General features: G+C 48.8%; 1 pseudogene; it reads left to right on the top strand.

Annotated features, from left to right (window-relative positions):
• Positions 1–3,069: 3,069 nt before the first annotated feature.
• Positions 3,070–13,341, top strand: part of LOC119360344 — a 26,928-nt pseudogene continuing 16,656 nt past the window's right edge.

Raw genomic sequence — 13,341 nt, forward strand, 5'->3', positions numbered from 1 at the left:
AGTTGCTCACAGCAACGGCGACGGCGACGGCGACGGTGAGGTGCGGCGCGGGGCAGGCGGGGCGGCAAAGGCGTCGGGGCGGGGCGGCGACGGCGTGGGGGCGGCGCGGGCCGGGGCGGGCGGGGCGGCGTCGGGGCGGCGCGGGCCGGGGCGACGCGGAGACGGCGTCGGGGCGGCGCGGGACGGGGCGGCGCGGGACGGACCGGGGAGATGGATTCGCCGCCATCGGGGGAGAGAACCGGCCGGAGAAGAGATTGAAGTGGGGATGGGCGGTTTCTGAAATTTTCCTAAGTGCTACTTATATAGCAAAGGCATTGGTCCCGGTTTGTGGCACTAACCGTGACCAATGCCACCCTTTAGTCCCGGTTTGTGGCACCAACCGGGACCAAATGCCTCTTTTCAGCAGCCCAAAGGGCGGGAAGCATAGGCCTTTGCTCCCGGTTGGCGGCACCAACAGGGACTAAAGGGGGTGCATTGGTACCGATTGGTGCCACCAACCGGTACCAGTGCACCCCTTTAGTTCCTGTTGGTGCCACCAACCGGGACTAAAGGCTCTATGGTGCCCGCGTCGCGGCACGAAAGTTTAGTCCCACCTCGCTAGCTGAGGGAGCTCAAGGGTGGTTTATAATCCCCAGTCCCGCTGCCCTCTCGAGCTCCTCTCAAATGCAGGCTTATGGGCCTAAACTCACTATATGTGCCTGTGGGCCTATTGGGCCTGTTGTGGGCCTGAATCCTGGCTCATTGTGGGGTTTCTAGTCATATGCAGGCCGTGGTAGCCCTTTAGGTGACACTTTTTTATTTTAATTATTTTATTTATTGCTTTGAATTATTTATTTTCTTTTGATTTTTGCTTTTTTTATTTTTTCTTTTAGCTCAGATAATTATAATCTTTCTAATTACTTATTTATTTTCTTTTATGATATTTGTTTTTGCTATTAAAGTTTGTAACAAAATTCTAATTACTTACTTATGTTCTTTTATGATAATTCTTTTTGTTTTTAATGTTTTGAACAGAATTTTAATTACTTATTTATTTTCTTTTATGATAATTCTTTTTGCTTTTAATGTTTTGAACAGAATTCTAATTACTTATTTATTTTCTTTTATGATAATCCTTTTTGCTATTAAAGTTTGTAACAAAATTCTATATAATTTTAGTTTCAATAATACTAGAGGTTTATAAAAGCTTTTTAGTTGATTCCTTCGGTACCAGTTCTAAGGCTGTTACAAAGGTACTTTATTTGGTACAGGTTTTAAGGCTGGTGCCCCACGAGCACCTTTTAGTACCGGTTCGTGCCATGAACCGGTAAAAGAGTTTTTTAGTTGATTCTTTCTGCAGCTATTTTTTAGTCCCACCTCGCCAAGCGAGAGGCACTCGCAGCGGTTTATAAGCCCTGAGTGCAGAGACGATGCAGAAGAGGCTCAATGCTAACATGCACGTTGCTTAGATTTAAGCCTTGAGGAATAGGGTAGACTGCACGGAGCTATGTGCAGTGCAGTTTACACTATTCCGAAAGGCTTGAAGCTAATTAACAAGCAGTGCGCCTCTTTTTTATTTTTAAAGACCTATTACAACTCAGAAATAAATAAAAAAAATAAATATAGCAGAAAAAGAAAAAAACTATATAAAAAACTACTCAGAAATAAATAGAAGAAAAAATAGTTGTGATTAACTTTACTAACAAAATGAGCATAGATGCGCTTATGGAGAAAATTAGACCTAAATTCATAATAAATTTCTACTAACTTCAGAGAAATTCAATATGAATTTAGGTCAAATTCCCTGTATAAGGGCATCTATTTTCACTTTGAGAGGAGCTCAACAAGGCAGAGAGGGAGGGGCTTATAAACGGGTGTGAGCGCCCTTCGGTTGGCGAGGTGGGACTAAACTCTGACCGTAACAAGGACCAACCCTTTAGTCCCGGTTCGTGCCATCAACCGGGACTAATGGGCTGCCTTTGGTCCCGGTTCGTCCCACCAACCGGGGCAAATGGTGGTGGGCCAGGAGCGAGGCCCATTGGTCCCGGTTCGTCCCACCAACCGGGACCAAAAGGTCCAGACGAACCGGGACCAATGGCCCACGTGGCCCGGCCGGCCCCCGGGGCTCACAAACCGGATACAATACCACCATTGGTCCCGGTTCTGGACTGAACCAGGACTAATGGGCTGACCCGTCCTGGACCATTGCCCCCTTTTCTACTAGTGAAAGTTTTTAAATAAAATTGTTCCAATTTAAATTCAACTTTGTCCGACATATGTTCTAGTTGTCCCTTGAAGCGTCTACATATTCTCAATCAAATCATTCCGAAGCTACTCATGAATTCCTTGATGCCGAATATGTTGATGCATTTGATTGAAATCCTAAAATGTCAGTGGATCCGGTGGTGGAGGTTTGACAGGATCACCCATCCGCTCAAAATCCAGACCAATGCAAAATGCCATACCCTCATCCTCCACAATCATGTTGTGCATGACCACAAGTTGTCATCGCCATCCACAACGGCTCTGTATCTCATATTTTTTTAGGTACTCCAACAACTGCAAAACAGGCTTGGAGCACTCCAAATGCCTCTCCACATATTTTTCTAGCTTCTTCTTGTCTTTGGGCAAAGTGAGATTCTTTCTACCCTTTGGCTCAAAGATGGTGTTCACGAAGGTCGCCCACGAAGGATAGGTATCATCACAAAGATAGTAGCTGATGTGGTAGTCATGAACATTGCTGGTATAGTTGCAGGGAAGCTAGTCCCATAGTCAACCTAGCGAGCAATGAAGACCACATCAGAATGTTGATGTCATTATGTGACCCGGGCAAGCTAAAGAAAGAGTGTGAAATCCAGCGGTCGATGCAACTATTTTAACAATGATGTGGGCTTCTTACAATGGTCTTGATATTGCCTTTTTGAGCATATGAGCAGTTCTTCCATTTTCAGTGCATGCAATCCAAGGATCCGAGCGTACCTGGACACCCTCTTGCTTTTTGATAGTGCTAGGAGCCCTTCGATGTCTGCGATAGTTGGTTCTATCAAGTACTCTCTAAACACCTTGACCACCACAGTACAAAATATGGCCATGGCGAGCGGCGCCGGCGCGGTGCTGTACATGGCATTGGGGGTGCTGCGGGGTGGCAGTGCAAGTGGATCTACTCCTGTGTCTATTATACCAAGATGTGCGCCCAGTGCAGGCTCCAGGAGACCCCCTTCCCGGACCGCTACTTCCACTTCTGCTGGCTCGAGAGCTCTTTTATGGTACCCGGGGATAAATACTGGCCATCCATTTGTTAAATCTAATGGTGGCCACCAATCTATACTGCTCCAATTTGGCGATAAAATCGCCAGCGGTATAGGTTGCACTGCTTCGCTTCCATCCTCTAGTATACAAGTCCTGAGAGCATTTTGGGAGGTAAAAGAAATTCTGTCAGGAATCCCTAGTCTCTCGATTTCACTCCGGCAGAGATGAACACTAGGGGTTTTGCGTCGCGTAAAACATTGCGACCTTTTCTATCTTTCTCATTCTCTACTTATTTTGTTACAGGGAAAGAAATGGTGGCCGGTAGCGATCCTACCTCGGCTCCACGATCTGGCACACGCTCGCGCCATCCCACGAGCACCAAGACCAGGTCCTTTGCCCTACATGCACGGCACGCACAGGGGCGGCTTGTGCCTACTGAACTTTGCTGAAAACTAGGGAAAGAAAGCTTCTAAGCTACTGCTACCAACAACTAGATTAAGTTGTCAACAAATCACCCCCTAATCTTGTCGTGGCTGGTTTATTTCCTAAGAACTTCAGTCATGCCGATCCTCCTCCTCATCTCCTGGAACGCCAGTCATCCAAGTCCTTTCGTCAGAGTATCAGCAAGTTGGTCATTGGTTTGAACGTAGTCGATGTCGATCTTCCCTTCCTCCACGCACTCCCGAATGAAATGGTACCGAATGTCGATGTGCTTGCTCCGCTCGTGGAAGACGGGATTCTTTGACAGAGAGATCGCCGATTTGTTGTCGATGAACAGTTTTGGTGGCTCTGTCTCCATGTTCAGCATCTCGCCGAGGAGCCGTGCCAGCCAAATCCCTTGACACGCAGCAGTAGTGGCAGCAACATACTCAGCCTCGCACGAGGAAATGGCCACCACCCGTTGCTGGCGGGGATTTCACCGAGGAAGAAGAAAGTGCCAGTTGTGCTTTTCCGATAAACAATGTCCCCGGCATGATCGGTGTCACTGAACCCTGTCAGCTTTGGCTCACCGCTCCCGCGCTTGCATACGCATCCATACTCCAGCGTCCCAGCTTCGGCTCACCGCTCCCGCGCTTGCATAGCACAGCAGGTTCTTCACCGAGGCGTAATGATCTGCAGCGGGGGCCTCCATGAACCTGCTCAGATATCCCACTGCAAAGCTTATGTCTAGCCGTGTATGCGTCAGGTACCGCAAACCTCCGATGATGCTCCGGTAGTATGTTACATCGACTTCGTCCCCGACGCCGTCTTTGCTCAGCTTCAATCTTTGTTGAATCGGCGTGCTGAGAGAGTTGCAGTCTGACAGCCCAGCCTGCTCCAACAGACGCTTGGCGTATGCTGTCTGACAGAGCGTGATCCGGTCGGGCTGCTGATGTATTTCAATGCCAAGGTAGAAACTGAGCTTCCCCAGATCACTCATGCGGAATAGTTTGGTCATCTGCAGCTTGAAAGTCGTGATCTCCTCCATGCTCACGCCGGTGATGATGAGATCATCCACGTACACCCCGACGAGCAGCAGTGAGCTTCATGTGCCCCTCATGTACACGGCATGCTCTGACGGACACTGCTCGAAGCCGAGTGTGATCAGGCTGTCATCCAGCTTCACGTTCCACGCCCTTGGGGCTTGGCGCAGGCCAGACAGAGCCTTGCGGAGGCGCAGCACCTTGCCTTCTTCTCCGGCCTGCACGTATCCCGGCGGTTGCTGCACATATACCTCCTCGAGCAGGTCACCGTTCAGGAACGCTGACTTCACGTCCATGTGGTGCACTTGCCAGTCGTGGTGTGCGGAGAGGGCGATCAGCAAGCGCACCGAGTCCATCCGTGCGACCGGCGCGAACACTTCTTCGTAGTCGATCCCTTGCCACTGCACATAACCCTTTGCAACCAACCTCGCCTTGTGCTTGACCACGGCTCCCTGGGCATGCTTCTTCAGTTTATACACCCACTTAAGACCAATGGCACGGTGCCCAGGCAGGAGCTGGCACAACTCCCAGGTTTGGTTGTCGACGATGCTCCGCATCTCCTCTTCCATGGCGTCGCACAAGCCCTTCACAGCCTTCGCCTCATTGTACGATGCTGGTTCTTCTGCAACTAGCAGACACAAGGGCTGCTCCTCTTCCTCGGTGAGTAGGACATAGTCAGCCAGCTGCGTGTTCGGCTGCACAATGCCCTCCTTGGCACGAGTGCGCATAGGATGCACGTTGATTGGTGCTGCTTGTCCAGCACTCGTCTCCCAGTCCTGCTCAGTGGACTCGGGTGTCGTTGGAGGCTGCATGCTCGGGGGCGTGGGCGTTACAGTAGCTGTGCAGGGTGTCGCAGGCGGCATCGGTGTCGTGGGTACCGCGTCGAACGTGTCTGTGGTGACCGCGGGCCAGTATGCTTCCTCGATGATGAACGAACCCTGAGCTGGTGCTGCATCCTCCGTCCCCTCGGGTTTGCTCCAGTCCCAAACGGCCTTCTCATCGAAGACAATGTCTCTGGAGACGTGCACCTTGCCTATCGCCGGATGGTACACCCGGTACGCCGCGGTGCCGGGTTCATAACCGAGCAGCACCATCGGCTGGCTCCTGTCATCCAGTTTCTTTGCATTTGGGTGCATCGTCTTGACGTGGGCGATGCACCCAAATGCCTGGAGATGGTGGACGGCGGGACGCTTACCGCACCACGCTTCGTACGGCGTCATCTTTGCCACGCTCTTGGTCGTGGAGCGGTTGAGCAGGTACATAGCCGTGGTGACTGCCTCGCCCCAAAAACGCCCAGGGATGCCCTTTGCCTTCAGAAGAGTACGCGCCATGCCGACGACGGTCTGATTCCGCCACTCGACCACGCCGTTTTGCTGAGGCGAATAGGGAGCTGTAAGCTGTCTCTTCACCCCCTGATCGGCGAAGTATCTCCCGAGGCTGGAGGAGGTGAACTCGCCTCCGCGATCCATGCGCAGTGCCTTCAGACGGTGCCCTGACTCGAGCTTTGTGGCCGCCTGGAACTGCTTCAGCACCGTCTCTGCTTCGTCCTTGGTCGCGAGGAGCCGCAGCCACATGTACCTGCTTTTGTCATCCACCAGCAGCAGGAAATAGCGTTTCCCCCCCGGCGTAGGGGGAGAGATTGGGCCGCAGATGTCCGCATGCACTAGCTCAAGCACCGTCTCCGCACGGTTCAGTGCCTGGTGCGGGAACGACGCGCGTCGCTGCTTGCCGACGAGGCACGACTCGCAGACGCGGTCCGCCTCGTCGATCGGAGGCATGCCACGCACCATTTCCTCGCGGGCGAGGCGTCGCAGAGCCTGGAAGCCGATGTGGCCGTACCGCGCGTGCCAGCGCCACGCATCCTCGCCGCCGTGCACCGCCAGACACATGGGGCGCGCCAGGTTCAGGCGTAAAACGTACAAACGCCCTTGTGTGCGCGGAGCTCGCCCGATCAGCCGCCCGTCCGGGTCTCGCAGCTCCAGGATGCCGTGGGTGATGCGGGTGTCGTAGTCGTTCTCGTCTAGTTGGCCGGTGCTGATGATGTTGCTCTGCAGCCTAGGGATGAAGTAGACCTCTGACAGAACGAGGTGCTCACCCGTGCGGCTCTCGAAGAGGATCGTTCCCCTCCCCTCGATTTGAATCGCCGAGCCGTCGCCCAGCTTGACCGAGCCGTGCACGCCGGTGTCGAGGTCGGAGGAGATGTCCCTGCGACCGGACATGTGGTTGCTAGCTCCCGTGTCCAGGAACCAGGACGTGTCGCACCCCTTCCCTTCTGCAGCGATGCGTGCCTGGGAGCGCTGCTCACTCAGCAGGACATGCTCGTTGGTGCCCTCCGTGATGGAGAGCGCGCAGATGCTGGCGAGGAAGAGCGCGGACTCCTTCGGCTCCTCACTACTAGAAAAAGGGTCAAATGTGAGACACATTAGTCCCGGTTTGTTAACAGAACCAGCACTAATGTGTCCATTAGTGCCGGTTCCAACGGCTAGGCGGGAGGAGCTCTTTAGTACCGGTTCGTGGCAAACCTTTAGCACCGGTTCGTGCCACGAACCGGCACTAAAGAAAGTGGTGGCAGGATGTTGTCAGAGTGGGGCCCTTACAGCACCTTTAGTACCGGTTCGTGGCATGAAACGGTACTAAAGGTCGTCCTATATAAACCCTTCATCCACCCGCACTCTGTTCTTCCCCCTTTCCCCTCTCCCTCTCCTCTGTTCTTCCCTTCTTCCTATCGACTTCATCACAAAATTTGCCCCAAATTTGTCAAGATTTGCAGGCCCCATCCATTCGAATGATCACCAAGGTTAGCAACATTGTCCTTTCATCTCTCATTGCTAGATTAGCTCTTGCATTGGTTTATATAGTGATTAATTGTGGGTTTTAGTAATTTGGGAGGAATTATATGTGGTAGTATTTGATTTATATGCAATTTGAGGTCAAAATAAGACTTAGTTTGCATATTTAGGTGTGGTTTACTTAGTGCCTTCTAAATCTCCATCGTAACCACCGTCGATCGCCCGCACCGTACCGTCGCTGGCACCACCTTGTGGTGAGCCTCTTGTTCATGAAATTTTATATAAAAAATTGATGTTTGTGTGATTTGGATATATAGTTACTCGTATAATAATTATCTTACCCGTACGTTGTTTGTTATACATAGTGCCATGGTTTTGATATCCGTCCCCGTCGGCCCTCGTCCTTGTTATGATTCGGATGTGGTATATTCTCTTTTAAAACTAATTGTTGCGTTTCGTGTTTATGACAAATTATGCCCATCAAGTTGACATAGATATTTTTATCTAGGAGGTATGTGAACCGGAAATTCCAACCGACCCTATTGTCGAGAGGTTAAATTTAGTTGAAAGAGAAAACGAGTACTTGAAAGAAAAATTGAAAAGAATTGAGGGGGAGAAGATGGAATTGGAGTTGCATGTTGTCGATGTCGTCGATGATCACAAGATCAAGATGGAGAAAATGCGCTTGAAGATTAGAAAGATTAGAAAATATGCCATCGATAGTGAGGCTTGGTATCATTATGCTGTTGGATCAATTGTTACCTTAGTTGCGATCTTGATCGCATTTGTTGTTGCATTTAAATGCTTTAGCTAGAGAGTTATTTGTTTGTTGCATTTAAGTGTTGTATGAACTTTATGTATGAACTTGTATTAATTTGGTCTATTCGGTGTTGTGTAATGAAGATGAGCCGGCAATGGATGTACGATGACCGATGCTCTCCCCAGTTTGTTGAGGGCGTGCATACTTTTCTGCTTGCGGCTGAGGCAAACAAGCGGGCGGATGGTTTTATGCCTTGTCCATGTGCTGGCTGTAAGAATGGTCGCAATTACTCTACGTCAAGAACCATTCACGTCCACCTGTTTGAGTCCGGTTTCATGCCCCACTATAATGTTTGGACCAAGCACGGAGAAAGAGGGGTTATGATGGAAGACAATGAATAAGAAGAGGACGACGACAGCTATCCTGGCCATGGGTTCCCTGAATACGATGATACAACAATGGGGGAAGAAGCTGAGCCGGTAATGCGGGAAGAAGCTGAGCCGGCAATGCGGGAAGAAGCTGAAGAAGAGGCATCAGATGAGCCCGTTGATGATCTAGGTCGGGCCATTGCCGATGCAAAGAGAAACTGCGCAAGTTATTTGGAGAAGAAGAAGTTGCAGCGCATGTTAGAGGATCACAAAAAATTGTTGTACCCGAATTGCGTAGGTGACAAGAAAAAGATGGGCACCACACTGGAATTGCTGCAACGGAAGGCAGAGAATGGTGTATCTGACAAGGGATTTGGAAAGTTGCTGGTAATGATAAAGGATATGCTTCCAAAGGGCAACGAATTGCCCGAGAGTACGTACGAAGGAAAGAAGGCTGTCTGCCCTCTAGGGTTAGAGGTGCAGAAGATACATGCATGCCCTAATGATTGCATCCTCTACCGCGGTGAGTACAAGGATTTGAACGCTTGCCTGGTATGTGGTGCATTGCGCTATAAGATCAGCCGTGATGAGCATGGTGATGTCGAGGGCGAGTGCCCCAGGAAGAAGATTCCTGCCAAGGTGATGTGGTATTCTCCTATAATACCACGGTTGAAACGTTTGTTCCAAAACAAAGAGCATGCCAAGGCGATGCGATGGCATAGAGAAGACCGTAAGAAAGACGGAAAGTTGAGAGTACCCGCTGACGGGTCGCAGTGGAGAAAAATCGAAAGAAAGTACGGGAAGGAGTTTGCAGATGACGCAAGGAGCGTATGGTTTGGTCTAAGCGCAGATGGCATTAATCCTTTTGGGGAGCAGAGCAGCAACCATAGCACCTGGCCTGTGACTCTATGTTTGTATAACCTTCCTCCTTGGTTTTGCATGAAGCGGAAGTTCATTATGATGCCGGTGCTCATCCAAGGCCCTAAGCAACCCGGCAACGACATTGATGTGTACCTAAGGCCATTAGTTGAAGAACTCTTACAACTATGGAATGGAACAGGTGTACATGCGTGGGATGAGCACATGGGGGAAGAATTTGACCTAAAGGCGTTGCTGTTCGTGACCATCAATGATTGGCCTGCTCTCAGTAACCTTTCAGGACAGACAAACAAGGGATACCGCGGATGCACGCACTGTTTGGATGATACCGACAGTATATATTTGAATAGTTGTAAGAAGAATGTGTACCTGGGACATCGTCGATTTCTTCCGAGCAGGCATCCCGTAAGAAAGAAAGGCAAGCATTTCAAAGGTGAGGCGGATCACCGGACGAAGCCTCGCCATCGTACTGGTGCTGATGTACATGATATGGTCAAGGATTTGAAGGTGATATTTGGAAAGGGTCCTGGCGGACAACCTGTTCCAAAGGACGCTGACGGACGCGCACCCATGTGGAAGAAGAAATCTATATTTTGGGACCTGCCATATTGGAATGACCTAGAGGTCCGCTCCGCAATCAACGTGATGCACGTGACGAAGAATCTTTGCGTGACCCTCTTGGCTTCTTGGGCGTGTATGGAAGACAAAAGATACACCTGAGGCACGAGAGGACCAGCAACGTATGCACGGAGAAGACGGCATACATCAGGGTCATGCAAGCTATGCTCTTACCAAAGAAGAGAAGGAAATCTTCTTTGAATGCCTGCTCAGTATTAAGGTACCGTCTGGCTTCTCGTCGAATATAAAGGGAATAATAAACATGGCAGAGAAAAAGTTCCAGAACCTAAAGTCTCATGACTGCCACGTGATTATGACGCAACTGCTTCCGGTTGTATTGAGGGGGCTTCTACCGGAAAACGTTCGATTAGCCATTGTGAAGCTATGTGCATTTCTCAATGCAATCTCTCAGAAGGTAACCGATCCAGAAATCATACCAAGGTTACAGAATGATTTGGTGCAATGTCTTGTCAGTTTCGAGTTGGTGTTCCCACCATCCTTCTTCAACATCATGACGCACGTCCTAGTTCACCTATGCGAAGAGATTAACATTTTGGGTCCTATATTTCTACACAATATGTTCCCCTTTGAGAGGTTCATGGGAGTCTTAAAGAAATATGTTCATAACCGTGCTAGGCCAGAAGGAAGCATCTCCAAGGGTCATCAAAATGAGGAGGTCATTGAGTTTTGTATTGACTTTATTCCTGACCTTAAGCCGATTGGTGTTCCTGAATCGCGGCATAAGGGCAGACTGGATGGAAAAGGCACGCTAGGAGGGGAACAAATAATATGTATGGACGGACATTCTCTCACTGAAGCACACTACACAGTTCTACAGAATTCCGCTTTGGTGGCTCCATATATGGATGAACACAAGAATTTGCTACGCTCCAAACACCCGGAGCGGTCTGATGACTGGATTACACATGAACAAACCAGGAGTTTCGCCAGCTGGTTGTAGACACGTATCATGCATGCCACCTCTATTGAAGATGACCTATACTTGTTGTCCCAGTTACCATCTTCGAATATAATGACTTTCAAAGGTACGAGATAAATGGTAATACATTTTACACGATCGCCCAAGATAAGAAGAGCACCCACCAAAACAGTGGTGTCCGCTTTGATGCAGAAACCAAGACGGGAAAGGAAACATATTATGGTTATATATAGGACATATGGGAAGTTGACTATCGACGTGGTTTAAAGGTCCCTTTGTTTCGGTGCAAATGGGTCAATATGACACGAGGCGGGGTAACGGAAGACCCGCAGTACGGAATGACAACAGTGGATCTCAACAATCTTTCGTATGCAGACGAACCATTCGTCCTAGCCAATGATGTGGCACAGGTTTTCTATGTGAAGGACATGTCTACCAAGCCAAGAAAAAGAAAAGATAAGGAAGCGAATGCATCGTACGATGAGCCAAAAGAGGCACATAGTTCTTTCTGGGAAGAGAAACATCATGGGAGTGGATGACAAGACAGACAACTCAGAAGATTATGAAAAGTTTGATGAAATTGCTCCATTCACAGTGAATATTGACCCGAGCATCCCGTTAAATGATGAAGATTTTCCATGGTTACGGCGCAAAGGGACACACGCGAAGAAAAAGTTTCACACCCAAAGATCTGGGATGTGATCGGCTTCACTAGCTATCATCACTTTCTTCTGTGTTTCACACAAAGAGGGGAATCTCTATAATAGTTAGGGTATTTATGTGTTTTGGCATTTGAAACGCGAAGAAATTTTATGTGCAAACAAATTCACACTAATTTCAAATAATTCAAAATTTAAACTATTCAAATTTGAAAACTACGGGCACTAACAAAAAGTTTGTAATTTTTTGTACCTAAAGAGGCTGTGTCAGCCTCCGGTCAGGCTATGGCCCCACCATCACCATTTAGTGCCGGTTCGTACCACGAACCGGTACTAATGAGGTTGTGTCAGGTAAGGCTGGGGCCCCACGAGCACCTTTAGTACCGGTTCATGGATGAACCAGACGTAAGCTGTTTTTTAGTCCCACCTCGCGAAGTAAGAGGGACTAGGAGCAGTTTATAAGCCCTGAGTGCAGAGACGATGAAGAAGAGGATCAATGCTCACGTTGCTTAGCTTCAAGCCTTCAGGAATACGGTAGACTGCACGGAGCTATGCGCAGTGCAGTTTACACTATTCTGAAAGGCTTGAAGCAAATTAACGAGCATTGCACCTCTTTTTTATTTTTAATAACTTATTACAACTCCGGACTTCTTCTGTTATGGCAAAAACTAAGTGCACGTCGACATTTCTTTTTTTTAAGTTATAACTCCAGACTTTGACCATCAAGTTTTGCAGAAAAGAAAAAATAGCAGAAAAGAAAGAAAAACTATAGCTGAAAAGAAAAAAACTATATAAAAAACTACTCAAAAATAAATAGAAGAAAATAAATATAGCAGAAAAGAAAAAACTACTCAGAAATAAATAGAAGAAAAAATAAAGCAGAAAAGAAAAAAAAATTATATTTGCTATTTTTCAATCGTTTACAAAATGACCGTGAAATTCAAAATCACTACAAAATGAACTCTGAAAATGTCGAATTTTGGCAAACTAGATGAAAAACTATTCACAAATAATAGAAGAAAATAAATATAACAGAAAAGAAAAAACTACACAAAAAACTACGCAAAATTAAATAGAAGAAAATAAAGCAGAAAAGAAAAAAAACTATAAAAAAATTGGGGTGCTGCCCTGTGGGCCTGATAGGCCACAGGTGTGTAATTACAGGCCTTAAAGGCCCAGCAGACTCACACGGCAGCGCGCAGAGTTTATGCCCACAAGCCTTCTATACAGAGGAGTTCGAAGTGGTAGCCGCGGCTGGGTTTATAAACCAGTGCGGCTGCCCTTCGCCCGGCGAGGTGGGACTAAACTTTGGGGGGCAGTGCGAGGCCTTTAGTACCGGTTGAAGCCACCAACCGGTACTAAAGGGGTGGTCTTTAGTACCGGTTTGTGCCACCACCCGGTACTAAAGGGGGTCGCTTCCCGCCGCTTGGGCTGGCCAAAACTGGCCTTTAGTACCGGTTGGTGGTACAAACCGGTACTAAAGGCCCCTCCTATGTAAACAACACTTGCGAAAATTTCATTCTCCCTTTGTTTCTTCCTCTGTTTCCGTCGTCTCCGTCACCGTCGCCGCCCCCGTCCCCGTCGCCGCCCCCGTCCCCGTCGCCGCCCCCGTCCCCGTCGCCGCCCTCGTCTCCGTC

This window comes from Triticum dicoccoides, chromosome 2B (genome assembly GCF_002162155.2).
Source record: "Triticum dicoccoides isolate Atlit2015 ecotype Zavitan chromosome 2B, WEW_v2.0, whole genome shotgun sequence".
Lineage (NCBI taxonomy): Eukaryota > Viridiplantae > Streptophyta > Magnoliopsida > Poales > Poaceae > Triticum > Triticum dicoccoides.